Here is a 9,558-nt window from a genome sequence, read left to right as displayed (position 1 = left end):
TGTTGCCACTTTGTAGCAACATGGATGGACATAGAGGGATATTATTCTTGGTTAAGATAGGAAGACAAAGACAAATACGATATGGCATCCCTTCTATGTAGAATCTACAGAATAATATAATGAATATATATACAAAACAGAAATAGAGACAGAAGCAAACTTACAGTTCAGTTCAGTTGCTCAGTCGTGGTCAACTCTTTTGAGACCCCATGAACCACAGCACGCCAGGACTCCCTGTCCATGCACCAACACCTGGAGTTTACCCCAAAACTCATGTCCATTGAGTCCATGATGCCATCCAACCATCTCATCCTCTGTTGTACCATTCTCCTCCTGCCCTCAATCTTTCCCAGCATCAGGGGTTTTCCAAAGAGTCAGCTTTTCTCATCAAGTGGCCAAAGTATTGGAGTTTCAGCTTCAGCATCAGTCTTTCCAATGAATATTCAGGACTGACCTCCTTTAGGATGGACGGGTTGGATTCTCCTTGCAGTCCAAGGAACTCTCAGAGTCTTCTCCAACACACAGTTCAAAAGCATCAATTCTTCGGCACTCAGCTTTCTTTATAAGTCCAACTCTCACATCCATACATGACTACTGGAAAAAACCATAGCCTTGACTAGACAGACCTTTGTGACAAAGTAATGTCTTTGCTTTTTATTTATTATTTTTTTTACTTTACCAAGTAATCTTTTATTTTTTTATTGCACACTTCAACATTTTACAGAAAAAGGATAATCATTTAATGTTAGGCTCCAGATAACTACATATATGCTTTCTATTGATGCTTTTTAATGTAGTGACCTAAATTTTTACATAATCAGTAAACAGAATAATTTATATTCTACTTAACATTTTTGAGTCTCACAAATATTTTTGCATTATAATTTACAATTATTATTTAATAATTATAAAAAACCACCATAGCAGTAACATTACACCAAAATTCATTTATCCATTTCCTAATTTGGTAGCTTTAACAAAACTCATGTGAATGAAATTGTTAGAACAACTTTGTACAAGTAGTTTTTTCTTTTAAATATTTTCTTGGGCATGTTACTCAAAGTTAGTATGTCAAAAGATAGACCTATTATAGAGCTCTTATAAAAGATTAATTAGTGTACAATGCTATTGGCATGAGGGTACATGTAGTTAATTTTTTGCTAATATATTAGCAGGAACAAGGTCACAGTTTCAATTTTCATTTTTAATATTAGGAAATATTATTATATTATTTTAATATGCTGTCTGGGTTGGGCAAAACTTTCCTTCCAAGGATTAAACGTCTTTTAATTTCATGGTTGCAATCACCATCTGCAGTGATTTTTCAGCCCCCCGAAATAAAGTCAGCTACTGTTTCCACTATTTCCCATCTATTTGCCATGAAGTGATGGTACTAGATGCCATGATCTGAGTTTTCTGAATGTTCAGCTTTAAGCCAACTTTTTCATTTTCCTCTTTCACTTTTATCAACAGGCTCTTTAGTTCTTCTTCACTTTCTGCCATAAGGGTGGTGTCGTCTGCATATCTGAGGTTATTGATATTTCCCCCAGCATTCTTGATTCCAGCTTTTGCTTCCTCCAGCCCAGCGTTTCTCATGATGTACTCTGCATATAAGTTAAATAAGCAGGGTGACTATATACAGCCTTGACTTATCCTTTTCCTATTTGGAACCAGTCTGTTGTTCCATGTCCAGTTCTAACTGTTGTTTCCTGATCTGCATACAGGTTTCTCAAGAGGCAGGTCAGGTGGTCTGGTATTCCCATCTCTTTCAGAATTTCCACAGTTTATTGTGACCCACACAGTCAAAGGCTTTGCTGCTGCTGCTGCTGCTGCTAAGTCGCTTCAGTTGTGTCTGACTCTATGCAACCCCATAGACAGCAGCCCACCAGGCTTCCCCATCCCTGGATTCTCCAGGCAAGAACACTGGAGTGGGTTGCCATTTCCTTCTCCAATGCATGAAAGTGAAAAGTGAAAAGAAGTCGCTCAGTCGTGTCCGACTCTAGCGACCCCATGGACTGCAAGGCTTTGGCATAGTCAATAAAGCAGAAATAGAGAAATTTTCTCTTGCTTTTTCAATGATCCAGCAGATGTTGGCAATTTGATCTCTGGTTCCTTTGCCTTTTCTAAAACCAGCTTGAACATCTGGAAGGTCATGTTCACATATTGCTGAAGCCTGACTTGGAGAATTTTGAACATTACTAGTGTGTGAGATGAATGCAATTGTGTGGTAGTTTGGGCATCCTTTGGCATTGCCTTTCTTTGGGATTGGAATGAATACTGACATTTTTGAGTCCTGTGGCCACTGCTGAGTTTTCCAAATTTGCTGACATATTGAGTGCAGCATTTTTATAGCATCATGTTTTAGGATTTGAAATAGTTCAACTGGAATTCCATCATCTCCACTAGCTTTGTTCGTAGTGATACTTTCTAAGGTTCACTTGACTTCACATTCCAGGATATCTGGCTCTAGGTGAGTGATCACACCATCATGATTATCTGGGTCATGAAGATCTTTTTTTGTACAGTTCTTCTGTGTATTCTTGCCACCTCTTCTTAATGTCTTCTGCTCCTGTTAGGTCCATACCATTTCTGTCCTTTATCAAGCCCATCTTTGTATGAAATGTTCCCTTGGTATCTCTAATTTTCTTGTATTGATCTCTAGTCTTTCACATTCTATTGTTTTCCTCTATTTCTTTGCATTGATCTCTAAGAAAGGCTTTCTTATCTCTCCTTGCTATTCTTTGAACCTCTGCATTCAAATGGGTATATCTTTCCTTTTCTCCTGTGCTTTGGCTTCTCTTCTTTTCACAGCTATTTGTAAGTCCTCCTCAGACAGCCATTTTGCCCTTTTTGCATTTCTTTTTTTTTTGTCAATGTTCTTGATCCCTGTCTTCTGTACAATGTCACGAACCTCTGTCCTTAGTTTAATAGGCACTCTGTCTATCAGATCTAGTCCCTTAAATCTTATTTCCCACATCCTCTGTATAATCATAAGGGTTTTGATTTAGGTCATACCTAAATGGTCTAATGGTTTTCCCCACTTTCTTCAATTAAAGTCTGAATTTGGCAATAAGGAGTTCATGATCTGAACCACAGTTAGCTCCTGGTCTTGTTTTTGCTGACTGTATAGAGCTTCTCCATCCTTTGGCTGCAAAAGAATATAATCAATCTGATTTTGGTATTGACCATCTGGTGATGTCCATGTGTAGAGTCTTCTCTTGCCTGTTTGGAAGAGATTGTTTGCTATGATCAGTGCATTCTCTTGGCACAACCCTATTAGCTTTGCTCTGCTTCATTTTGTACTCCAAGGCCTAATTTGCCAGTTACTCCAGGTGTTTCTTGACTTCCTACTTTGGTATTCCAGTCCCCTGTAATGATAAGGACATCTTTTTTGGGTGTTAGTTCTAAAAGGTCTTGTAGGTCTTCATAGAACCATTCAACTTACAGTTACCGTAGGGCAAAGAGAGGAAAGGAGCAACAAATTAGGAATATGGAATTAAGAAGTACACCCTACTGTGCACCAAATAGGTAAGGAACATGAATTTACTGTACAGCTCAGGGAATTTTACTTACTATCTTGTATTAGCCTATCTAGGGACAGTTCTAGCCTCACTTGTGCTCATGTTTATTTGCTCAGTCATGGGCAATTCTTTCAATCCTATGGACCATATCCCACCAGGCTCCACTGTCCATGGGATTCTCCAGGCAAGAATATTGGAGTGGGTTGCTACTTATTCCTCCAGGGGATCTTCACAACCCAGGGATCGAACCCACATCTATATCTCCTACGTGCAGGTGAATTCTTAAACTGCTGAGTCATCCTATAATGGAATATAATCAGAAAAAAATAACTGCATCACTATGTTGTATACCTGAAACGTATTGTAATTCAACTGTACATATATATATATATATATATATATATATATAGACACATATATATTTTTTTAATTTGGAGCGGTATATGCTGAGGAGGACCTTGATGAATGAGATAGTAAAGAATTTCTTTATCTAAATCTAGCTGTGATTTCAATTTGTTAAAAAAAAGGGGGGAGGGGAAAGGGGGTTCAAAAAGAATCTTTCATTTCCAGGTTGTTAAAGTGAAGGTTGGTGTCAGCAGGAATTCAAGGGTCATGTGGAGGATCCTCTCTGAAGGGGCATTATCCTTCCTCCCCCAGGCAGCTCTCCAGGAAGCCCCAAGTGTGCCCTTTGTTGGGATGTGTGACCACAGAGCATGAGAGGCTGTTGGCTTCCTCACATCCAGCTTCCCTGACTTTCTCTGTTGTGTGTCTGTCTCTGCTTCCCCAGCACGGAGCCCAGTATTTTCCCACTTAGCATCTTCTCTCCGGGGACTCTGGACCATCCGGGCGTACAAAGCTGAACAGAGTTTTCAGGAGCTGTTTGATGCACACCAGGACTTGCATTCAGGTCTGTAAGTTTCTGGAGATGATTTTGAAGGATGGAATGTTCTGCCTCGTGAGGCCTGACTTCCCTGTCAGGTGGCCTGGCTGGCCAGCACTTTCCTGTGCTGCCCCATGGCTCCCTCTGCAAACCTGCCTCCCCAACCCCTTCCTCTCACCAACTGTCTGTGCACCCCTCTTCCCTTCCATCCCCTGCTTGCCTCCCCTGACTGGCTTGTGCTGTCCTTTCATCACTGTGCCCCTGTGGTTTTCTGTCTCTTTAGGGCAGGAGTCAACAAAGAGCCAGCTTTGTGTGCTGTCCTGTGTCTGTTGTAACTTCTCGAGTTTCCTGTTGTAGCACAAAGGATGGCAAAGCTAATGCATCAGCAAATGGCCGTGCCTGTGAGCCACTAAAACTTCACTTATGGAACCAGGTGCTGGCCATTCCTGGGCCTCCAGGCTGTAGTTGTCAGCTCTCCTTTCAGAGCATGTAAAATCTGACTGAGGAAAATATTTCCTGATTAGCATATTTGCTGTTCTCTTCATGTATATTATTCTTTGTGTCAGTGAAGATTTGTTCTAGGTAGAAATTTCAGAATTTACTACAAGTTATAAAATCCTGGCCTGTATCTTCAATCTGTATTGTATTGTATTTTGAAGATAAAATGGCATTTTAAAAGCCGCATGCAGGTACTGTTAGCTGATAGTTATTTACACACTGGCTCTGAAGGGTAAACACTGTGCAGGACCCTGTAGAAATTGCAGAGGGTGCTAGAAACAGTATGAGCTGTGCTTTCTGCTATCAGAGAGCTGGGAATAGTCAACATGTGAAAGGGTGATCTTCAAGTTGAGGCCCAGCACTGCAGGAAACACACTGATGAGACTGTTTTTCTGTCTTCTTTCTCTTGATGAAATTTCTGTTTATAACCTGTGGATTGAGTAAAGTGCATGCTTCCCACAGAGCCCCTGGACTGATTCGTGTGTGTGTCAAATGTTGTCATGTCAAAACCTAGCTTTCTGGACTCTGGGCTCCTTGGATATAGGATAATATAACTTTGATATCCTACCTGTGTAAAAATCTTCTGTTGCTCAACTGAACAGAATGCTTTTTCTCATTTGAAGCATCTAACATGGCTGTTCTACTGATTTATTGTACTTATTATGGTTCACAAATGCAGAGGCTTGGTTCCTGCTTTTGACGACGTCCCGATGGCTCGCTGTGTATCTAGATGTCATCTGTGCCATCTTTGTCACTGTTGTTGCCTTTGTGTCCCTGATTCTTGCACATGGTGAGTATAGATGTAGTTACTTATAATATGAATACAGTTTATAGTTTCATTTACATTTATTAAATAAAGCTCCTGCTGTCTTATCTAGTATATACTGTTTCACTCTAATGAATTAGTGTTTGCAGTATAGGATTCTACGATATGGTCTATATAAAATCATTTGTGTCTTGATCAGACCTTTTTATCTCTTTCTTTGAATGGGTTGAGGTCTATGCAAATATAGCAAGCTGACTTGCTGAACATTCCAGGTAGTGTTGGGAGGAGCAAATCAGGTTTACTCTTATATTAAGCTTTTGTCCAGTTAGCTTTAGGGATACTTGAATCTCTTAGTTGCAGGTGCCTGATTCACTGAGGTGAGAAAGATTCTTTGTAGGGAAGAACAGTGTCCTCACTGCTGTGTGGGTACCAGATGAGCAGGTGTCGGCAACTGTGCCATGAATTCACCATCTCTATTCCATAGTAACAGCACCAAATCAAAATCTTTAATAAGGAGCAATAAGTGTAGCAGTTTAGACTTAAAAGCACTAGGTCTTAGAACCCATTGTCTTGTCTTTCGTGGTTTCAACTGCAGCTGCCTTGAATGTAGAAAGTGAAATTTACACAAAGGTTCTTGAAACCCTAATGATGAAAGTCAGAATAATGACATGATTCCTCACCTTTGTAATGCTGTCAAGTGTGTCAATCCTGCTGGGATTAATAAACTCATTTTGTAGTCTTTTTGAATTGAAGTGTTTTTTCATTGTATCATGGTCTCAATCAAGACATAGTAAAAGTATGTGTCATATTATCATTATATAGAAATGATTTAAATATTATAAAGGAGTCTGCTTCATAAAATGACAGAAGGCTCTAGGTGAGGGGTTAAGAACAGGACTGACTTTATTCTCCTTCTTTCTTATTTAGCTTTGACTCCTGGGCAGGTTGGCCTGGTCCTGTCTCTTGCCCTCACACTCACGGGGATGTTCCAGTGGTGCATCAGGCAAAGGACCGAAGTTGAGAACCTGGTGATGTTTATTTTAACCCTTCTTAGCCCTTTCAAGTCTCCTTGCCATTAAATGGCATAAAAGCAATTCTTATGTAAAATATTAAAGCTGTTGCAATTACATCATAGCTAACAGAGTTTTTTATATCCTCCTCCATCTGGTTAAAGTCAATGTAAAATAAAATCTATACATATTGTCCTTAATCTTATGTATGTCATGTCGGCAGGTTTTATATTCATTGTCAGCTCTCTTCAAGTAAAATAAATGTCTCTTCATAATTATATTTTGTAGGTATAATGAAAGTAGGGGGAAGGTTCTGAAATGCTAGAGAGAATATATGCTAATTTCTTAGGAACTTGTTTATTTTTGTTTCTTAATAGATAATTCCTCATTCTTGGTAAAATAATTATGTATTTTGAGGGTTTTTGTTTGTTTGATTAATAGGTACACCTACTTCATTTTAGCATTTATTCCTGTATGTGTTGAACATCTGAATTTGCTAGTGTCCCTTCTTTCTGGTAGGATAACCTACTTCTCAGATTGGCCCTTCTGTAGCCACACATTACTGATTGATGTCCATAAGTATTCTTTTCTTTAACAAAATTCTCTTGTTTCTTTTATCCATATGTGAAAAGTAGGTAAATAAAACTTTATCATTCAGTTCTGTAATTCTTTTAGCTTTAATATGATGTTTAAGGATGAAATGCTAAATGAAAATATTACAAGACAATGAACAAGTTTGGAGATCATCAAAGCTCTCATCAAACTCCTATTTCTGTCCTTTGGGAATGATAAGACTTGAGATATTTTAAGCCAGTTACGTATAAAAGCAGCACATATCATTTACAATCTTGGAACACCTATAAACGAGACCTTCTGTCCTGACCCGTGTGATGTCATGTGTCTTTCAGATGATTTCAGTGGAAAGAGTGATGGGATATTTAGACCTTGAGAAAGAAGCTCCCTGGGGAATACAAGGATCATCCCCCACCACCCTGGAGTAATGAAGGAAGGATGCATTTTTACACTGTTAACTTCAGGCACACCTCAGATGGGCCTCTGGTATTGAAGAACCTGTCTGCAGTCATTGAATCAACAAAAAAGGTTTGTTTAACCCAGTTGTCTCTTTAAAATCCAGCTAAAAAGTTAGCACCATATTTGTTCTTGGCTTCCTTGTTGCTGTGTCAGGGGACTCTTTGTTCCTCATGGATGCACGTTCGATAAGTTGCTTCAGTTGTGTCCGAGTCTTTGTGACCCCATGGGCTGTAGCCTGTCAGGCTCCTCTGTCCATGGAATTCTCCAGGAAAGAATACTGGAGTGGGTTGCCATATACTCATCCAGGGGACCTTCCCAACCCAGTGATCAAACTGGCATCTCTTACGTCTCCTGCATTGGCAAGCAGGTTCTTTACCACTAGTGTCACCTGAGAAGTTGTGTAGTGACATGGTAAGTGCATCATTCTTGGAAATTGACCACTGAAGGGGGACCCCAGCATTTTTTTGTGTTGCGAGCTCCCTCATAGTGCTTGGAGGGCCCTGGGCCCTGGAGCTGGAACTTAACCTGAGCTGGGATACTATGTGTTTTACCCAATTATTCATGAGGAGTCTCAGAAGTCAGCCCTGGCTCCCTGTCTCTCCTAACTCTTAGCCCTAACTCTCCTATGTCTCATTTCTTGCCATCTTTTCTTCTTTTTACCTCTGGAATCTTCTCTTCCTCCCATGATGCCTTTCAATTGAAGCCTCCTCCTCTATCCCTTGGCCCTTCCCATAGACTTGTCTTCCACTCACCCACACTTAGCTGTCATCCCCTTCCTCTCACCCCACAGGCTGCTTCTTTCTTTAGCACAGATCTGATCCTTACTGGCCTGGGTAAGATGATGCTCAAACCATAGTTCAGCCCCAGGTCCTCTCCAAACAGGGACTGTGTGGCCATCAGAGAAGAGCTCAGAATCGTGATTCAGTCAGGGCTGAGGAACAAAAGCCCCCCGTGGAGGCAGGACCCAGAGATTTGCTTAAAGTTGATGAAAGCAACCCAAAAGGAGCAGAGGAGGATCCATGTGGGAGATGACAGAGAGGTTTGTTTCCTGGTCCTGTCAGCATCCATGGCTGCTGGTGACGTTCTTTTCACACTCAGCTTGGGTCCTCCAACTCAGACCAGGAGAGATGCTTGAAGAAGAAATTGAACCAGAACAGACAAAGTAGTAGGAAGCTCTTGCCCACATACCTGACCATCCTTGGGTCCTAACATTTCCACCCCCTCTGCACTCAGGTCCTGTGTAGATTCTCCCAAAGCGACATGTCCTCCCTGCTTCCAGTGTGCACATGTCACGAAGCTGGTGAAAAATCTCATTTTCTGAGTGAAAGTTTTACTCGCTTAGTCATGTTTGACTCTTTGTGACTCCATGGACTGTGTGTCCATGGAATTCTCCAGGCAAGATTATTGGAGTGGGTTGCCATTTGCTTGTCCACAGGATCTTTCCCACCCAGGAATCAAACCTATTTCTCCTGCATCAACAGCTGGATTATTTACCATCTGAGTCACCAGGGAAGCCCCCTCATCTTCTGAGTTAATCCTAATATATCTGGTTCTGTGAGATACTTGATTTTTCATCAGCATTATATAATTCTTTAAAGATAGCATTTATGGTATACCCATGTTCATAGCAGTATTATTCACAGTAGCCAAAATTTGGAAGCATCCCAAGATTTATATCATTTATCAGGTGAATGGATAAGCAAATCCTTACAAGGTAGTATATCCCCACAATGAAATATTATCATTCAACCTTAAAAAGAAAGAAAATTGTAATCTATAGGTGAGCCTTGAGGACATCATGTTACGTGAAATAAGCCAGAAACAAAAGGAATGAATACTATATAATTCCAT

At 40.3% G+C, this 9,558-nt stretch overlaps 1 long non-coding RNA gene across 1 annotated transcript; it reads left to right on the top strand.

Annotated features, from left to right (window-relative positions):
* Positions 1–4,210: 4,210 nt before the first annotated feature.
* Positions 4,211–7,982, top strand: LOC112445677 (uncharacterized). The gene is made up of 4 exons (XR_003033750.2): positions 4,211–4,428; positions 5,579–5,689; positions 6,593–6,693; positions 7,584–7,982. It is a non-coding gene; the product is annotated as an uncharacterized lncRNA (long non-coding RNA).
* The last annotated feature ends 1,576 nt before the right edge of the window (positions 7,983–9,558 follow it).

This window comes from Bos taurus, unplaced genomic scaffold, assembly GCF_002263795.3.
Source record: "Bos taurus isolate L1 Dominette 01449 registration number 42190680 breed Hereford unplaced genomic scaffold, ARS-UCD2.0 Leftover_ScbfJmS_2410, whole genome shotgun sequence".
In the NCBI taxonomy this organism is placed as follows: domain Eukaryota; kingdom Metazoa; phylum Chordata; class Mammalia; order Artiodactyla; family Bovidae; genus Bos; species Bos taurus.
Note: the sequence above shows the minus strand (reverse complement) of the source record. Positions and strands in the feature narration are given on the sequence as shown.